Here is an 18,089-nt window from a genome sequence, read left to right on the forward strand (position 1 = left end):
CAATGCTACTGCTTCATCCAGACAGATTCTGATTAAGTAACAGAGGTGTGAGAAATCATTATGGATCAAAGACTGATAAGACATGGGCTGGGAAGATCTAGAAAATATATTTAGTGGCCCTGAGGAAAAAGGACATGTTAAAATATAAACGATACAATATACTATTACATAGTATTACAAGTTTGTCATTATATGAATACATTAAGGAATACAGTGATAACGAGGAATTTAAAGATTTTATTTAAAATTATTTTAAGGAAAAGAAAATAGATGGTTCAGTCGTAGTTCAAACATTAGTCTCTCACACTTCCAACTTAAATATCTAAATTTAAATACTGGTGAAATAACTCAGCTTCTGAAAATCTAAAATAAGTAGTGGAGTTAAGAAATCGCAGGATCTGTAACAGACTTCCCCATTAACACCACAAACCCAGGGTTCACTCTAGGCAGACAAATCACCCCAACTTGATTTTCAGAGGTGCAGAAGAAATTCCTTGTAATTAGATTGCTTCCTGACTAAAGTGGCTCCTTCAAAATCATAAAAAGCAAGGCACTACATTAATCCAACTTACTAGTATTACTAGTCCTGAAAATCAACAGCCAAGCACAGGAGCCTTATTTCTTATTCTATTTCTTTGTTGCTTGTGTTCAGATTAGTGCTTTGTTTTGAGAAGATGCAGCCCAGAAATAGAGAAAAAGTAGGTCCCCCAGGTAGCCAAGATATGGCTGATTCCTGGTATGCAAAAGTCCTGGTAATAAAATGCCATGGTGACTAGTATACTAGCAAATGCACTTTTCATTTCTTTTTTTTTCTTTTTTTTTTTTTTTTGAGTGTGTGTGGATAAAAGTTCACTGGGCTGTGAATTAATATGAAAGCTCCATAAACCTTCTGAGCAGCAAATTGCCTATATTTGTATTTAAAAAAAAAAAAAAAAAAAAAAAAGTATTTTAAGGATTCGGCTGGAGGTGTCTACCACAGCAGGAAGAAGTACACTAAACCATGGCAAGGGTTTATGAGCAGCCACTGAAAGAAGGAAATTTTTGTACTAGCAGCTGTTACAGGTGAACATTTATACTCCAGAAACAGTAGCTTCACACCATAAAGCTTCTTCAAGTTTTCCAATGGACAGTCCTTTTGGTGTATATATATATTTATTGTGATATATGACTAAAAACAAACAAAAAAAAAACTAGAAACATCTTTCTTCTATTTATTTTATAAATTTCCAGTTGCTTCAGATCTTTTAAGGATACACTCTTCTATAAATGTAGTGGATGCAAACAATGTTTTCGGGTTGGTTTTATATTTTGTGTGTTTGTTTGTTTGTTTTGAGAGCTATCTATTAGCAAGACATGATCTAGTTACTATTGCAGAATCTTCAGATGGTGTTAAATTCTGTATCTTCCCTATAAAAGATGAAGAGAAAGAAAAATAGCACAATTAAAATGAAAATGATAGTACACAGAAAGACCAAAAATAAGCTCCATTTGAAACTTTTTAAATACCTTTTTGTATGTAAATGGAAGATCTATGCTCATTTTAAATCCTTGTTTTAAGCCAAATACCAGTGATGCCTTTCTCAACACCCTACAGCAATCTGAATAAGATGGTTAATTTTGGCCAAGCTATACCAAACACTAGAAATGCGAAACAGTAGTTAAATATTTCTCTGTGTCCCTTCTGTGGTTGTCTAAAGAAAGAAAGTCTAGTTTTGACTCTTGGATAACTTTAGTACTCTCGGGACCTTTCCATATTGAATCCATTTTCAATAATTTAAGAAGCTTCCCCAACAGCCTGTGTTTGCAATGGAACAGTAGGACTGTCATTTCAGTCTCCTTTCTCTTTGGGGAATTCCACCATGTAACACCACATTCATTTCCCCTTTGGTCATTTTTTGTTGCAAAATTAGTGCCACATTGCATCTCAACAAAAACATAACTCTAATCAATTCCCATATGCCAATGCTGATTGAAAGGACAGACTATGGCTTATTGAACCAGCCCTGTTGCTTTCTACACAGGTGTTTTCTGTCCCATTTTAACATCTCTTCCAATTAGAAGTCATGCTCCTATAGATCTAGGTCCCAGACCATGTTTTTTTGTTTGTTTTAAATTTTGTTTGTTTGTTTTTTCCTGGCGACTTAATGGACTACATCAGAAAATGGCATGGCTGCAGAGCCTTAGTCTTTGCATGGTGTAGGGGGAGGGGGGATTGCTGGAGTTCTTAATATTATGTTTATCCCTGGAAATTGCTTATATTTGGAGCTTTCTTGTGTTTAGCCCTTTTAATCCCGCTGCATGTAAAGCTGTATACAGGAATACATGCTTTGCATATAATTATTTTCTTCAGCAAGTTGCCCTGTGATAGTTGCAATATTGAGTCTTTGATTCTCTGCATCTCATTTTTATTAATAGTTGCACAAGTACCTCCGGAAACACTGTGAAATATCTCTTTGTGTGTTGCCTATCCTTCTGGTCAGTCAAGGCCTACCTTCAATCACCAGTAATTTTACATCTTCCCACTACATATCAAATAAATTTATTTATTTATTGGACTTTTGAACTGGGCAGAGAGTAGAATGAACACGTGACAGAACCCCTGGTGTAAGGAGGAAGAGAATGAAAACTATCTAGTTAGCTGTATTGGTTCATATGTTTCCATTAAACGGATGTATCTGTCTTGCCATCATTCACTATAATTGCAGTGTCTGGTAAGTTGACTTTCCCTCAAGACTAATCTATTTTACGTTCAATGGATCACGGGGAAGCTTTTGAAAGACTTGTGTAGAGTCTACACACTTGACTTCTTAATTCCAAGCAAAGACAACGTTGTGAGCAATATGTACTTCTTAACCAATAACTTATTGGAATATTAATTTGAGATAATTTGTCCATGGGAATTTCTAGTCAAAAACACTTGTAGTGGAGTACCACACATAGACAAATATATAGATGCAAGTTGTTTTCAGAAAATGCATTTAGATATATTTAGCTATTACATTTAGAATCATAATATTTCTATGGGACTATATTTCTCCTGATTCATCATCAGCTCTCGTGGAACTATCAAAACAGTCAAAAGTTGCTGCAGAGAGAGCAGAGAGAGTCAGATGCTCTGAATTAGAGTATATTTTACTTTAAGACATTGTTTTGTATTTTATCCAAATACACCTGGTATAATTAAGACTATTAGACCTTTAGCCCATCTCAAGATAAAATTATTTCACTGAAATAACTTGAAAAGACTTGTAGAAGCCCTAAACTCATTCCAAAGAGGATAAGCTTTGTACTATCTAGTGGACAAAATGTCATCCTTTTTGCCTAGACTTTCAAAGTATAAGGACCTCACCAAACACGCTAACCAAACAGCAATGAGAGAAGTGGCCTTCCAAAATCTCATTTCTGTGGCTAGTGTAATCTCTCTTCAAATCTCAATTTCAATCCAAGATTCATACAATAAATCAGTGGCTTACTTACACCTTACTTTCTTCTCTAATATGACATAGCATAAGATAAGAGCACTACATTATCTGCTTGGCCAATGGCAATAGAAAGAAATCAGTAGTTAAAAAAATTAGTGGTTTAATTTCTTTTATCAAATGCCAAGAGTGACCAACTTTGTGGCTTCCACTGGAAAAAAAATGTCATGCCACAGGGTATATATCATTCTTGGCCCACAACATTGCCTCTGCAAGTTCCCTCTTGAAGCAAAGGGAGAACAACCACAAATAACAATTGTTATTCATGTTGATTAATACAGGGTTAGAAGGTGCATATTTGGACTGTAAAGAGTACCCTGTAAAAACACAACAATATTTGCTTTCAGCATTCATATTGTCACATGCTCAGACCTTTCAGGTTCCATCTTTCTTACTTTCTTGGGGACTTCCTGTGTTGAAGCCAATTGCACCCCAACTGAAAAGGAAATATTAACAGCGTATGAGGGTATTAGAGCCACTTCAGAAGTTGTTAGTACAGAAGCACAACTCCTTGGCCCCACAGCTACCTGTGTTACATTGGATGTTCAAAGGGAAAATCCCCACTACACATCACGCAACCGACGCTACGTGGAGTAAATGGGTAGCATTAATTACACAGCGGGGTCAAATGGGGAAACGTAACTGCCCAGGAATCCTGGAAGAGATTATGGACTGGCCAGAGGGCAGGGATTTCAGAGCACCGACAGAAGTAACTCGTGCTGAAGAGGCTCCACCATACAATGAGTTGCCAGAAGACAGAAAGCAGTGTGTGTTGTTCACTGACGGATCCTGCCGTGTGGTAGGGAGCCATCGGAAGTGGAAAGCTGCTGTGTGGAGTCCCACACGACAAGTTGTGGAGGCCATGGAAGGGGAAGGTGAGTCGAGTCAGTATGCAGAAGTGAAAGCCATACAACCAGCCCTAGAAATTGCTGAAAGATAAAAATGGCCGGTACTGTATCTCTACACTGACTCATGGATGGTGGCAAATGCGCTGTGGGGGTGGCTGCGACAATGGAAACAGAACTGGCAGCACAGAGGTAAACCTATCTGGGCTGTTACCCTGTGGCAAGATATTGCTGCCTGGGTAGAAAACCTGGCTGTAAAGGTACGTCATGTAAATGCCCATATGCCTAATAATCATGCCACCGAAGAACATCAGAACAACAAAGAAGTAGATCGAGCTTCGAAAATTGAAGTAGTTCAGGTGGACCTGGCCTGGGGACATAAGGGTGAGCTGTTTGTAGCTCAATGGGCCCATGAAACGTCAGGACATCTAGGGAGGGATGCCACTTACAGATGGGCTCGTGATCGAGGGGTGGACTTGACCATTGAGGCCATCACACAGGTTTTCCATCAGTGTGAGACCTGTGCTGCAATCAAACGAACCATGAGGGTAAAGTCTCCCTGGAATAGGGGGAGATGGCTTGGATTTTGATATGGCAAGGCCTTGCAGATTGACTACATCAGACCACTCCCACAAACTCGCCAAGGTAAACGTTACATACTCACCATGGTAGAAGCAACTACTGGGTGGCTGGAAACATATCCAGTAAACCATGCCACAGCCCAAAACGCTATCTTGGGCCTGGAAAGACAAGTGCTGTGGAGACATGGTACACCAGAAAGAATTGAGTCCGACAATGGGAGTCACTTCCGAAACAATTTGGTCACTTCCTGGGCCAAGAGACATGGCATTGAGTGGGTGTATCAAATCCCTTATCACCCACAAGCCTCTGGGAAGGTTGAGAGGTACAATGGACTGTTAAAAACTATGCTACGAGCATTGGGTGCTGGGACATGGAAACACTGGGATATAAATCTACCAGAAGCCACTTGGCTAGTTAACAACAGGGGGTCTGACAGCCGTCCTGGTCTTGCTGAAACAAAATCCCTACACACTGTGGGAGAAGTTAAAGTCCCTGTAGTGCATGTGGGAAAAGGATGGGGAAGGCTGTGTGGGTTGCCCCTGCCATGGGAAAAGGCAAACCCACTCGTGGGATGGTCTTTGCCCAAGGACCAGGGTATACCTGGTGGGTAATGCAGAAAGATGGGGATATCAAGTGTGTGCCTCAAAGAGATTTAACAGTGGGAGAAAATTAATCTGTCATTCAAGTTACCTGTTGTAGGAGGACACTGCAGAACCAACGACAGGTCAACTTCGCAAGGAACTGGGCAAGTGCAACAGTGATGTGAGCTAAGCTGGTGCTGGCATCAAGAAAACCAACTTCGCCTGCCCTGAGTTACCACTTTGACAGATGAAGCTGAAACCATCAACAGTTTTTATGAACTGGGAAAAGACCTATGAAAATGGGAAAAGACCTATGGAATAAAAGGAAGTGCAGACATATAAATACTTCAATGGACAGAGAACAATGGTGATGAGAACATCTATATACTAAACTGTACCTGATTGTGACACAAATGTTATGGAATAAGGGGTGGAAGTTGTGTTGGGTCTGTCTGGGATGGAGTCACCTTTCCCTGCAGCAGCCCACACAGTGCTGTGCTCTGCACTCATAGCTGGAACAGCACTGATATTACTCCAGTGTTGTGTCTATTGCTGCATAGTGCTGGCACAGCATCAGGACTTCTTCCAAGCCCCCAAGAGCCAGCAGGCTGGGGGTGGGTAAGTGATGGGGAGGGGACATTGCCAGGCAGCTGACCTAAACCAACCAAAGGGATATTCCATAACACCTGATGTCACACTCAGCAATAAAAAGGGGGGCTCTCATGGGGGAGGGGGCTGTTCCTCCTGAACAACCACTACGCGTTTTGAGGCCCTGCTTCCCAGGACATGGCCAAACATCGCTCATTGATGGGAAGTAGAGAATAATTTTTTTTCCTCTCTCTGTGCTTCCGTGTGGACTAACTGTTTCTTTTGTTTCTTTTTTCCTCCCCATTCCCTTTCCCTTTAATTAAACCTTTCTCATCTCAAACCTCGAGTTCTCTGTTGTATTTTCTCCCCCTTCCTCTTTGAGGAGAGGGGGAGTGCGAGAGCCGTTGTGGTGGAGCTCGGCTGCCCACCTGAGTAAAACCACCACACTTCCTACAATGTCTATATAACAAGAAGCCTAAGGGATATTAAGTAATCCTGGTGTTAACTAGATGCATAAATAGGCTGTGTATTGCATTCCAGGTTATAACCTTTGAAATGTGCCCAGTCTTTTTCTAAACATCTGTGTTCAGAAATTAGGGACACTGGAGATACTCCACATCTGGGCTTCTTTCACTAGCACCTCAGGTTAAATTTAGCACATTTTGGAAAGAAAGAGAACATTATTCCACTTAAAGACTGATATTGAAATCTGAGCATTAGATCTCTCTTAAAGAGAACCTAATATTCTGTCTCGCCCACTCTTAGAAAGCACCCATCCTTAGGCCTGCATGAAGAAAGTCAGAGCTTTCCCTTCTTAGGGCACCCAAAGGCACAACACAACCTTACCCCAGAGGTATTGGAGAATGCTGTATATCCTATTGGAAGCCCACCTTACGCTCAGCCTGGAAAGGGCTGCAAGAGCATACCCAGCAATGCCTGAGCAAGCATAGCAACCCACCAGCTCTGCAGTGCCTTTGGCTGCTCCACAGGGCTGAACTTGCAAAAGGGACAGTAACTGAATCTAATTGTGAGGTCACTATATGGGCATTTTTTGTGGCCAATATCATCAGCATAGACTTTGCTAATGGTCCACCATGACAAGCCACATCAGGAAAGAGAAGTGCTTACTATATCAGCCCTGGACAGTGGTAGCAGACTCCTGTTGTATGACTGACCATTAAATGTGAAATCCACATCTGAGCCTCAGACTCATTATATGATACAGTATCAGGGCTTTCTGCTGTCAAAACCATTGCAAGACCATACTTGTGTTTGTGGTTTACAAGAGATAAGAAGTTTCCCTCATATTCCTACTTGGGTAGACACAGATTAGACAAATCTGCTCAGCCTGTGCTTGTGTTCCCACCAACACACAGCTCTTATACCAATATTTCTCTTAAGGCATTTTTATATTATGTTATCAATATTAAACATCTTTGAGATCAGTCTTTCTTCCTCTTCTCTTAAGATTGTTCTGCTGTAAATTCAAGAGGTTTTTCCATATCCAGCTGCATGAATGAGAGACTTTGAAGACTTTGCTGATTCAAGGAACTGAAGTGATTGACTGGAACAACAGTACAGTAATAAGGGGAATCACTAGGGGTATGTTGGAGCAGACAGCTGTTATATTATTTCGGACAGGCAGTTTTCCTTATAAATATTTACTGTATTGAAAAACAGACAGCTATTGTAGTAGTGATCTGGAAAAAATTTTGAAAAATGACTGGGATTTTCCCTATGAGACCAACATCAAAAGTTGTAACTGAATACACTTATGGTCCAATATTGCACAAAATTTGGGCTCAACCTGTATTTAGGCAAAACTTCCAGTGAAATACTGTATTTTCAATGTAACTTTTGCTTGAACGGACATTTCAGGACTCACACCTATTGCTCACAAATCTCACCCAGTCTCAGACGTGCCTGACAAAAATGGCCAAATGTTTCTCTGAAATAAAGAGGCCTTCACAGCCCTCACTGCACCTGGCTTGATTTACACTAGTGCAACATTTGATCCAAAAGCAGGGATCAGTAAATTTATTAAGAAATCATTTAAATGCATCCAAAATACATTTTCTGAGAAGCTCCTGCTAGTTTTAGCATCAAAATCTGAACATCTGAAACTGAAAAAAACATTTCTAATATCCATACCAAAAAAAAAAAAAAAGATTACTTGAAAAAAAAATCACACTATGAAATAACTTAAATATTTGAGAGACATAATTTAGTTGCAGTTGTTGTTGCTGTTGTTTAATTGGCTCTTTCGTTATGTAAAATGCTGTACCTATGAGATAATTGACTTTTCCCTGTAATTAAACCTGCAATTAAAAAATTGTTATCATCACTTAAATAACTTCTCGGGAAACAATTCAGTGAAAAGAAGAGCTGAAATCGAACGAATGGTCTTTTCTCAGAGTGTGAATAACAACGAGGTTTCATAGTCTGTCAGTCACAGTACCAGCAAGCTTGTCTTTGAAAACGTTTCCATTTTTCAAGCTGTTAGAGGGATTGCTATAGATCCTGGGGGCATAAGCCTGAAAGAAAGATCATAATTCAGCAATAGGAGGTCTGCTTATCTCACTCAACAGTGAGCTGGCAGAGGATGGGGACCCATGCTTTGTTTAGAGAGTGAATAAACAGCATACCTGCTTTGTGCCTGAACTGGCTTTATACCCTGATGGTACAGAGGTGGTGCATGGAGGAAAGAGTGAAACAGAGACAGTGAGGAAAAACCTGTGTGCCTGAGTGTGTAGGTGTGTGTTTAGTGGGATTATTCACATCTTCAAAATAGAAAAAGAAATCTGCCTTGTCCTTACAGTATCCCTTGATCTCTTTGTTAAACGGTATTTTTAGGTTTCTATTGAAATGTCATTCGGGAAATACCAGTTGACTTCCCTCAACAAAGAAAAAGAGAGGATGGTATTGTGACCTGTATGATGAAAGAAAAGCTGTGACTAAATTTTATATTATTTCTAATTAAACAAAGATAATTACCAAAGAAATGGTGAAAAATGTGGAGAAAATAAAAAGAAAAAAAAAAAAAGCAGCAGCAGCAGAAGAAATTAGAACATATTTATAACAGACATTTCATAGGGCTAAATTCTGCTATGCTAATTTATCATGAATGGCTCTCCTACCTTGGATAACCTCATTGATTCCACTGGATGGGTCTATGGGTCTACTTGCAAAGCATTCCACTTAAAAAAAAAAGGGGGGGGGGGGGGAGGAGAAGGGACAAGAGAGGTTAAACTGATTATAACAGCGATGTGCTAATTTGTCTAGTAAGAACTGGTCATTTTATCCATTTTATCCTTTTAGAAGAAATGTACTTAAAATCTAATTACAATGGTGAGTTTTAATTTGAAGATACAGGTGACACTCGCCACATAGAAAGATAAGTAATTACCTTAGCTGGCTGCTGTAAAGTCAAGAAAACCAAACAACCAAAAAAAAAAAAGTCTTGACTGAAAACGAAATGTAGTAGAAGAATTTAGGATTATGCTAAAGCTATTTTACTGTTTTATCAAACAGCTTTGACTTCTGATTTTTTCTGTGCATTTCTAAACAGATTCGTCTTTGGATATTGCACGAAAATAGACTCAGAAGACAAACATGCAAACACATGCTTATTTTAAGCACATCACCTTTAAGAATGATCATTTACAAGACAAAAATTAGTATTTATATTCTACCTACAGTCCAAAAGTTAATGTGACTTGACCACATATTTAAAGGTCTTTAAAAATTTAAGAAAGTAAATATTTACATTTTCCTTCACTACTTTTTTTTTTTACTTTTTTTTTTTTTTTTTTTTACTGCAGGAAGGCTAAATGAATATAAAACAGTTTTAACTGTTCTAAGTAATCAGTTTGACTGTCTCAGTTCTTCATGAAAGATAATGAGGTGTATTTGATCAGAAGGTTCATTAAAAATGATTATATGAAAAAAGGAAAGTCATTCTGAATAGGATTGTTAATTGGAAAAAATGAACTAACGTATGACTGAAGTTTGGATCCAAGATCAGAGTCAAAGAAAATGTGTAACAATTTGTTTTCCCATGTGCATTAGTTTGTGTGATGTTATGACACTAACAACTCCCTCAGTTATATCAACTTTCATTTCTCTGTGTGATGTTGAAATAATTTACATTTTTCAAAATTACATTTGAGTTTCTGAATATGAACTGCTGTAGGATGTAATTGACTGTTTAGGAATCAATGTTACTAATAACCAAACAAGTGTTGAATCACTACGTTTTCCAGTGTCAGTCATATTCTTCATAAGATTTCTGAATTAAGCCTGTCACTTCACTGATATCTTATCTCTTTTAAACTGTATTAGAGTGAAAATGGTAACCAGAGAAAACAATTTTTTTTCATGTTTCATTTGCTTAGCTAATATAACCAGAGTAAAAAATAGTATGTTTTCTTTAACTTACATGTGCAAGTATTGCTTGAATAGCCCTATAGTCCCCACAGAAGCTACCCCTCTGATTAAGATTTACAGAATTGACTGTCATGGACAATCATTCATTAGCTTTTCAGACAAAATCAAGCCTTATCTTTTCAGACATAACAAAAAGCATTTCTGTAATAAGAGCTTAACAGTTAAGATACCAGTTAGTTTAACAGTTAAGATACCTAAAGTAATCAGGTATAGCAGACGCAAGGGAGAAAGCAGAACACATAGAACTAATCAAAAGAAAGAGATTTCCACTGAAATCTGCAGCAAGATTTCAGCCTAATATGTAATGAGCATATGCTCAATAAAATTTTCTTCCTCGGCAAAATAAAGCAGAAAGTGCTTTTGAGAACAGGTGGGCAATAGGACTGTGACTTCCTCTATGAAACCTACGGATCTGTCATGGTTTTGCCTGGGACAGAGTTAATTTTCTTCAGAGAGGCTCATACAGTGGTTTGGATTTCTGATTAAAATAGTGGTGATAACACACCAATGTTTTTAGTTGTTGCAGAGGAGTGTTTACATGGATCCAAAGACATTTCAGCTTCTTGTAGTGCCCTGCCAGTGAAGAGGCTGGGGGTGCATCAGGAGCTGTGAGGGGACACAGCCAGGACAGCTGGCCCAGACTGGCCAAAGGGATATCTCATAGCGTATGGCATCATGTGGAACAATAAAAACTGGGAAAAAGATGAAGGAAGGGAGGGACAATTTTTGAAAACAGTCAAAGCTTTCATCTTGATCAGACAATGGTGTGAAAGTACAACTTTTTAATCAAAATATGTGCTAGATTATTTTAAAAATATATTACGTTTAAATATATAGATATCTATTGCAAAATATACCACTATGTGGTGGAGTCACCATCCCTGGAAGTCTTCAAAAGACGTTTAGATGTAGAACTTAGGGATATGGTTTAGTGGGTACTGTTAGTGTTAGTTTAGAGGTTGGACTCGATGATCTTGAGGTCTCTTCCAACCTAGAGATTCTGTGATTCTGTGTGATTCTGTGATTCTCTGTTAAATGGATATAGGTGTAGGTTTCACAGGACTAATCAAGGCTAATTTATAAAGTAAATTTGTAAAGTAATGAACTGTTTTAGAAAGAAATGTTATTCGCTTCTGTGTCTTTAAGAGATGGAAACGTATTCTCTATCAAGGACCCTAATCAAGAAACAACAAAGAAAAACGTTGTGAAGACAATGTTTGTTCTATCTTTTCCAAAAGGTTGTTCTATCTTATATAGTTGCAGCTGATACTGTGTACTAAGCAGGAAATTAGGTCACTCTTACTATTTGTTAAATTAATTTCTATGGGAAATAAATTCAATTATACTTAATTTAAGCACCCGGAACTCAATTGTTCATTGCCTTGCCCTTGAGTATAAGTGTTTTTTTTTGAATCCAGTTTGTATAATGTAGTGACAATGCAAGGTACAAGACTGTAAATAGTACAGTCATTGTGTCTTAAAGCCTCAAATTTGAAACAGTCTCTCTATAAGCAAACTTCTCTCCTAAAAAATGCAGAGGGCATAAATACTGTTAAACAGTCATTAGACTGATTAATAACTTACAGATAAAAATTGTACTGCTGCTACTTACTTGAGGAATGCAGCCCTCACCCCCCACCCAAAAAAAAAAAAAAAAAAAAAGTTGATGAAATTTATCAGTTGATGTTAGTTATATCACCAAGTTGTAGATTATATTTTTACTACTGAAACAGTTAAAAACTGTTGGGATCCAGGGAATCATTAAACATCCCAGGACCTTTGTTCTGTGAAGAGCTGCTTCTTATTACACTTGTCTGAAAATATATTCTGCAGAGAAACTTCTAGACAGTGCACCATTGTAGGCTGCAGATCCTCTGAAATGGCATGGTGCACTGAATATTAACACCATTTCACACATTCCCAAGATGTATGCAATTACCTCAGGGAGAGGAGCTGGGAATGTGAGGTCTCAAGGGCTTAGATAATGACATAAAATAAATTGCAACGATTACCCATGTATTTTTCCAAGAGACATATTATTTAAACCTGTCTAGGCTTTCGAGAATGAAAGACAGAGGAATGTCCACTTTATGAAATTGCTATTAATGTGTGACCTAGAGTTGAAGACAAGGTTAATTATGGGTTTTTAACAGAAGTATCATTCTGGTTTAATATCAGTACCCAGGCCTTAAATATTGAAGTAAGTCACATTTTCCAGGAACAATTGCCTTTGAATGAAGAATGGCGGGGCTCTGATCTTTGCTGACCCTTATGACTCCCACTGTGCAAGCCATAGCAACAGCGTTGCTACAGCAACTGAGGAACACGTCGTAAAATAGGATAAAACCATGAAATCTGATGTCATACTTTCATGAGATACAACATTGCAAATAACCTCCTAAAGAAGATTTATTAAATGTTTGATATGTTGTATACAAATTATATGGGATTGATCTGAATTGAACTGAGGTGGGCAATATTACCAAAATAAGCAGTCAATCTTCCAGGACACATAAATGTCCTGGACAAATGTTTGGCTCTTAAGACTATTAAGACTATTAAGACTATTTCCTCAACGTTTTCATTCTCTGGAGCTTATATCTCTGATCCAGATGTAGAAAGGGATCAGGTACGCTTGCATTAACCTATATAGTTATTTCTAAATTAAATGTAGAAGAATATGATTATAGAATATGACTGTAGAATATGATTGTAGAAAGTGTTATGTGAATGTGAGGGAGTTATCCAAGATACAGTTTCATTTCGCCATGTCTACAAGCTGAATATTCCTCAGGTCAATATAAATCACAGAATCAGAATCACAGAATTTCTAGGTTGGAAGAGACCTCAAGATCATCAAGTCCAACCTCTGACCTAACACTAACAAGTCCTCCACTAAACCATATCACTAAGCTCTAAATCCATCCAACAAACAAGTTACATAGATGTTCACAAATACAGCAGGTTACTTGATAACACTACATTATACTTTCTGACAAAGAAAAAAAAAGATCACAGTATGCTTTAGAACAGAAGCATGGCATAAATGTTATAAATGGCATAAATGTTATAGTTTTTAACCATAAATATCAAAAAAGTAAAATACACTAACACACAGTTTGATCTAACAACAATTTTTAAAAAGCAATCAAGAACACAACAAAACAATCTCAGAACAAAAGTCCTATTTATTAGAAAAAGTTCTTGCTGCTGAACACTCACATTTGCTATTAATATAACTTTTCAGTAAGATCACTGAATGGGTGGATTGTGTTATACGTATTTTATTAGGCTTAATAAGCTACATAGTACAATACAAGAAAAAAATTTGGAAGGATCAGTCAGAAGGACTTACACTAATCAATTTCATACATTTTTTTTTTTTTTCTCCTTTTTCCTTGTGTTTCGCAATAGTCAAAGTGAGATACTTCAGAAAAAGAAGTAAATCTCTTATGTTGTATCCAGCCATAGATTTCTGTACCACACAGGTATAGAAAAGCAGATGGTGTTACATGCCTACATCCCCAAGTACAAGCTTTGGTAGCTCCTGTAATTTGATTCATTAGTATGGTTAGTCAATGAATGTGTTTCTATGAAAGTTTTGCCTGTATATTAATAGCTTGTGATGCTATGCTCTACCTCATATATTATGCTGTAGACATTTTGCCTTCATAGGAGACTCTAAAAGAATGTTGGTCCAAAAATTAACCTTACTAATATCCTCCTCTCCAAAAATAATTTTTTTGATACAGAAAGGTCTAGACAACACTCACACAAATCACAAAGTCAGGCAACAGTGAACTTGTCGTTGAACAAGGTCATGGGGGATCAAAGGATGGGTTGGTATATGTTCTCTAAATGCCAATATAAATGAACACTGCAAACCAAGAATGCTGTTTTTCAATTTCTTGTTTGCATATTTTAAGGCTCTTACATGACAAAATATTTATTTTCTCTAAAATTACTCTTACATTAAATAAATGATAATTGATCATGCGTATTTAGAAGAAACTTTGCTTTTTATCAACTAATGTACATAACTACGGTTACTGACAACAAAATTATGTATTTTCTTTTTCAATTAAAAGCTAAACCAAAAATCAACAGTATTTTATAAAAATAATTATTACTACTCAACCAGCTCTAACATTCCTTTAGTTATCTGCCATAGAATTTTCATTGAAAACACAAGCTTATCCTTGTAAACTAATTGCAATGTCAGTAAAATAATTGGATTTTATGGCTGAAATTCTAATAATGACATCAGAGCTAAACTGCTTGTGAAATCTGGCTGCAAACTCAGGGACACAGAATTGAATATATATATCTGTGTAATAACTTAGTCTCTTATTGGAAAAAAAAAAAAAATATATATATATATATATATTCACAGCCTTAGTCTCCCTACTGAATTCTACCATTTTGTCCACTAGCTGGTAATACAAGAAAATCATCTGTGAGATTTGTTTACAGAAATAAATAAATAAATAATAATAATAATAATAGTCCGTGTCCATTACCTGTAATTACAATAATTCTTTTAGCAGGGTTGGTTTCAGAGTTAAAATAAAAACTCCCTCAACAAACCCCTCACCCCCTCACCTCAGCTCTACATTTCTGTAGGATCTGCAGCCCTCTTAGCTAGGTATCGTAACAAACTGAATTTATGACATTAGAAAAGCAGGAACATTCTTTTAGATTTCAGTTGGGTGTTTTGGATTTCTGTAACAGAGCTTCATTTCTAAGCATCCCTTTCTGGTTTTGCAGTAGAAAGAACAGTGAATTAGTGCTGCATTTGTGAAGGACCTCGCTGAGGAAACTGTTTATGTGCATAGCACTCAATAATGGCTGTTCTGGGCTGTGGGGCAGGTGCAATCCAAGTTGTGATCCCTAATCCCAGGTTGTCAGGTGTCTACAAACCTCAAACTACTGTACTCTCTATGATGTACTCCACAGAATGGTTCCCCTGAATAACCAAAATAGGAGACCTATGGGCATGAGTGTCAGCACCTTTTCTGCTCATGTGCTGGGGTTTCCTTCAAAAGAAACAACAGCTAAAACTAAGGCATAGATACAACCAAGGTGATTTAAATACTTGCCTAGATCCTTTTATGAGTGGACTTCCAGTTCAAGGGAGCATTTAGCTTTCTTGTTTCCTGAACTCAGATGAGGTGATACAGTCCTGAACAAAAAACCTTCATTTCTCTTGTGGTGGTTTTACTCAGGTGTGCAGCCGAGCTCCACCACTCCCCCTCCTCAAAAGGAAAGGGGGAGAAAATACATGTATGATGCAAAGGGTTTAAGATAAGAATGATTTAATTAGAATGAAAATGAAGAGGGGAAAAGAAATAGCAAAGGCTGCACAGAAGCACAGAGAGAGAAAAGCACTTACTCTCTACTTCCCATCAACAAGTGATGTTCGGCCAGGTGCTGGGAAGCCGGGCCTCAAAGCAGTTGTTTTTGGGGGTCAGATGTTTTCACAATGAGAGACCCCTCTCTCCTTTCCCCTCCCCTCCCCCCCTTTCCTTTTCCCACCCTTTATTGCTGAGTGTGACATCATATGGCATGGAATATCCCTTTGGTTAGGTTAGGTCAGCTGCCCTGGTGATATCGCCTCCCCACCTCTTGCCCGCCCCCAGCCTGCTGGCGCTGGGAGGGTGGGAGGGAGACCTGGTGCTGTGCCAGTATCGCTCAGCAGCAGAAACAACATTGGTGTGATACCAGTGCTGTTCTAGCTACAAGTGCAGAGCACAGCCCTGTATGGGCTGCTGCAGGGAAAGTTAACTCCATCTCAGCCAGACCCAGTACACCCTACACAGTGTACAAGATTGGGATTTTGGTCTTCCAAACTCAGCTGTCTGCCATTTATTTCAAATGTCTCTCCATACTTCAGATTTTCCTGCCAATCTAATGGGAACTACTCATCTGTTTTGCTTTCTCATATCTCTGGATGCACATGTGTACACACACACATGCACTCATGCAGGAGGTCTAATACAATCTCTCTCACTGGGGATTCACAAGCAGCAGGAACACCTAAATTAAGATACACGTCACACCTCCACTCCTTCCAAATACAGGAGAGAGTCTGAAAATATACCACTTCATGCTAATGATTTGTATTTTCGGCAACCTGTGACTCAAAAACTTTGTTCTCTTTCCCTGAAATAAAATTAGTCACAATATGTCCCATGAGGTTTAAACTACTTTTGGTGTATAGTTTATTTTATAGATAACTTTTTTTTTTCTATACAAGTTTCATCATTTTCAGAGGTCCGCTTCCTTATTGTGAGTGTTACTCTGTGAGAAAAGTGAACAATACTAACTAAAACTAAGGCTATGTCTATTCCACTTATGTTTCCTGTGCAACTGGCATCAATAGGAATTTTAACATTAAGCTCAGAGGATGTTGGATCCAGCCCTAAACAGGCTCTTGTACTGCAGGAACATCATTTCCTCTTGTTTTCAATGGCATACCTTGTTCTTTCTGATAGTGACCAACCAACGCATTAAAGATTGATCAAGTCAAGGCAGGTTACAGCTAAAAAGAACATAATTCTCACCAACAAAGTTTAAGGCTGAAGCTATGACCTATAACATAAACAAAATGGGCTTCACAGGTGTCAGAATTCCACTACAATCAACCATTAATCCTTGTTTTGCAAGAGTGAAATAACAACAAAAGCAATTTATCTGTAAAATGACAAGTCAACTCTTACCAGGTTCATGTTAAAACAGGAGAATTCTGTAGGTATTTTTAAATATATTTTAATCATGAACTTTAAAATCTTCATTTCTTCACATATGTGTTGTAGAGAGGGAATATTTATATTACTTGATTATTTTTTTAGTCTACTTTCCAGGCGCAATTATTTTATCAGCTGAAAAGCTGGAAAATGTACTTATGACTAAATGACTTTTTTTTTTTTAGCTAGTCCCCATGATACCACTCTAATTATGATAACATTGAAAGAAAGAGCTGCAAACTTTCACGTTGTTATCTAATAATTCTATTCATTCAAAGACAACGTCAAATATATAAACCAATTGCCAATAAACTGGCGTGATAAACATACTTCACATTGCACAGTCCTCATGTGTGCAGAAAAATTGTGATTTTTTTTATGTTATAAATTTTCATAGATTTATATATAGCTTAGTTTTGTACTTACGCATTGGTTCTGGGAAGAAAAAAATCTTAAAAAAATAAAAATCTGATTCCTATTAAATTGTAAAATCTTCAGAGCAGACATTCTTGTTTGAATCTGTGAGGGAAGATGCACAAAAACACCATGCTGGCACCAAGAATAAATAATTATCATCTCTAGTTTCTTTGCATTTTTCCTATTTTGTAACCTATTGTTATCAAATGGACTTACAGGCTAAGAGCAAGTCTTTATCTTGCAGGTTCTGTAGGTAAGTTTGTTTTTTTTGCAAGCAATTTTTGTTGCAATTAAATCTTGATGATCTGTCAGACATCTGCACTGAGTAACATAATTGGCTCTAATTTAAAAAATAACTTTGCTGTACAAGTAGCCAAAGGAAACAAAGAAAGGGGACAAAGGGTT

The sequence above is a fragment of the Anas acuta genome, chromosome 1, assembly GCF_963932015.1.
Source record: "Anas acuta chromosome 1, bAnaAcu1.1, whole genome shotgun sequence".
Classification (NCBI taxonomy): Eukaryota; Metazoa; Chordata; class Aves; order Anseriformes; family Anatidae; genus Anas; species Anas acuta.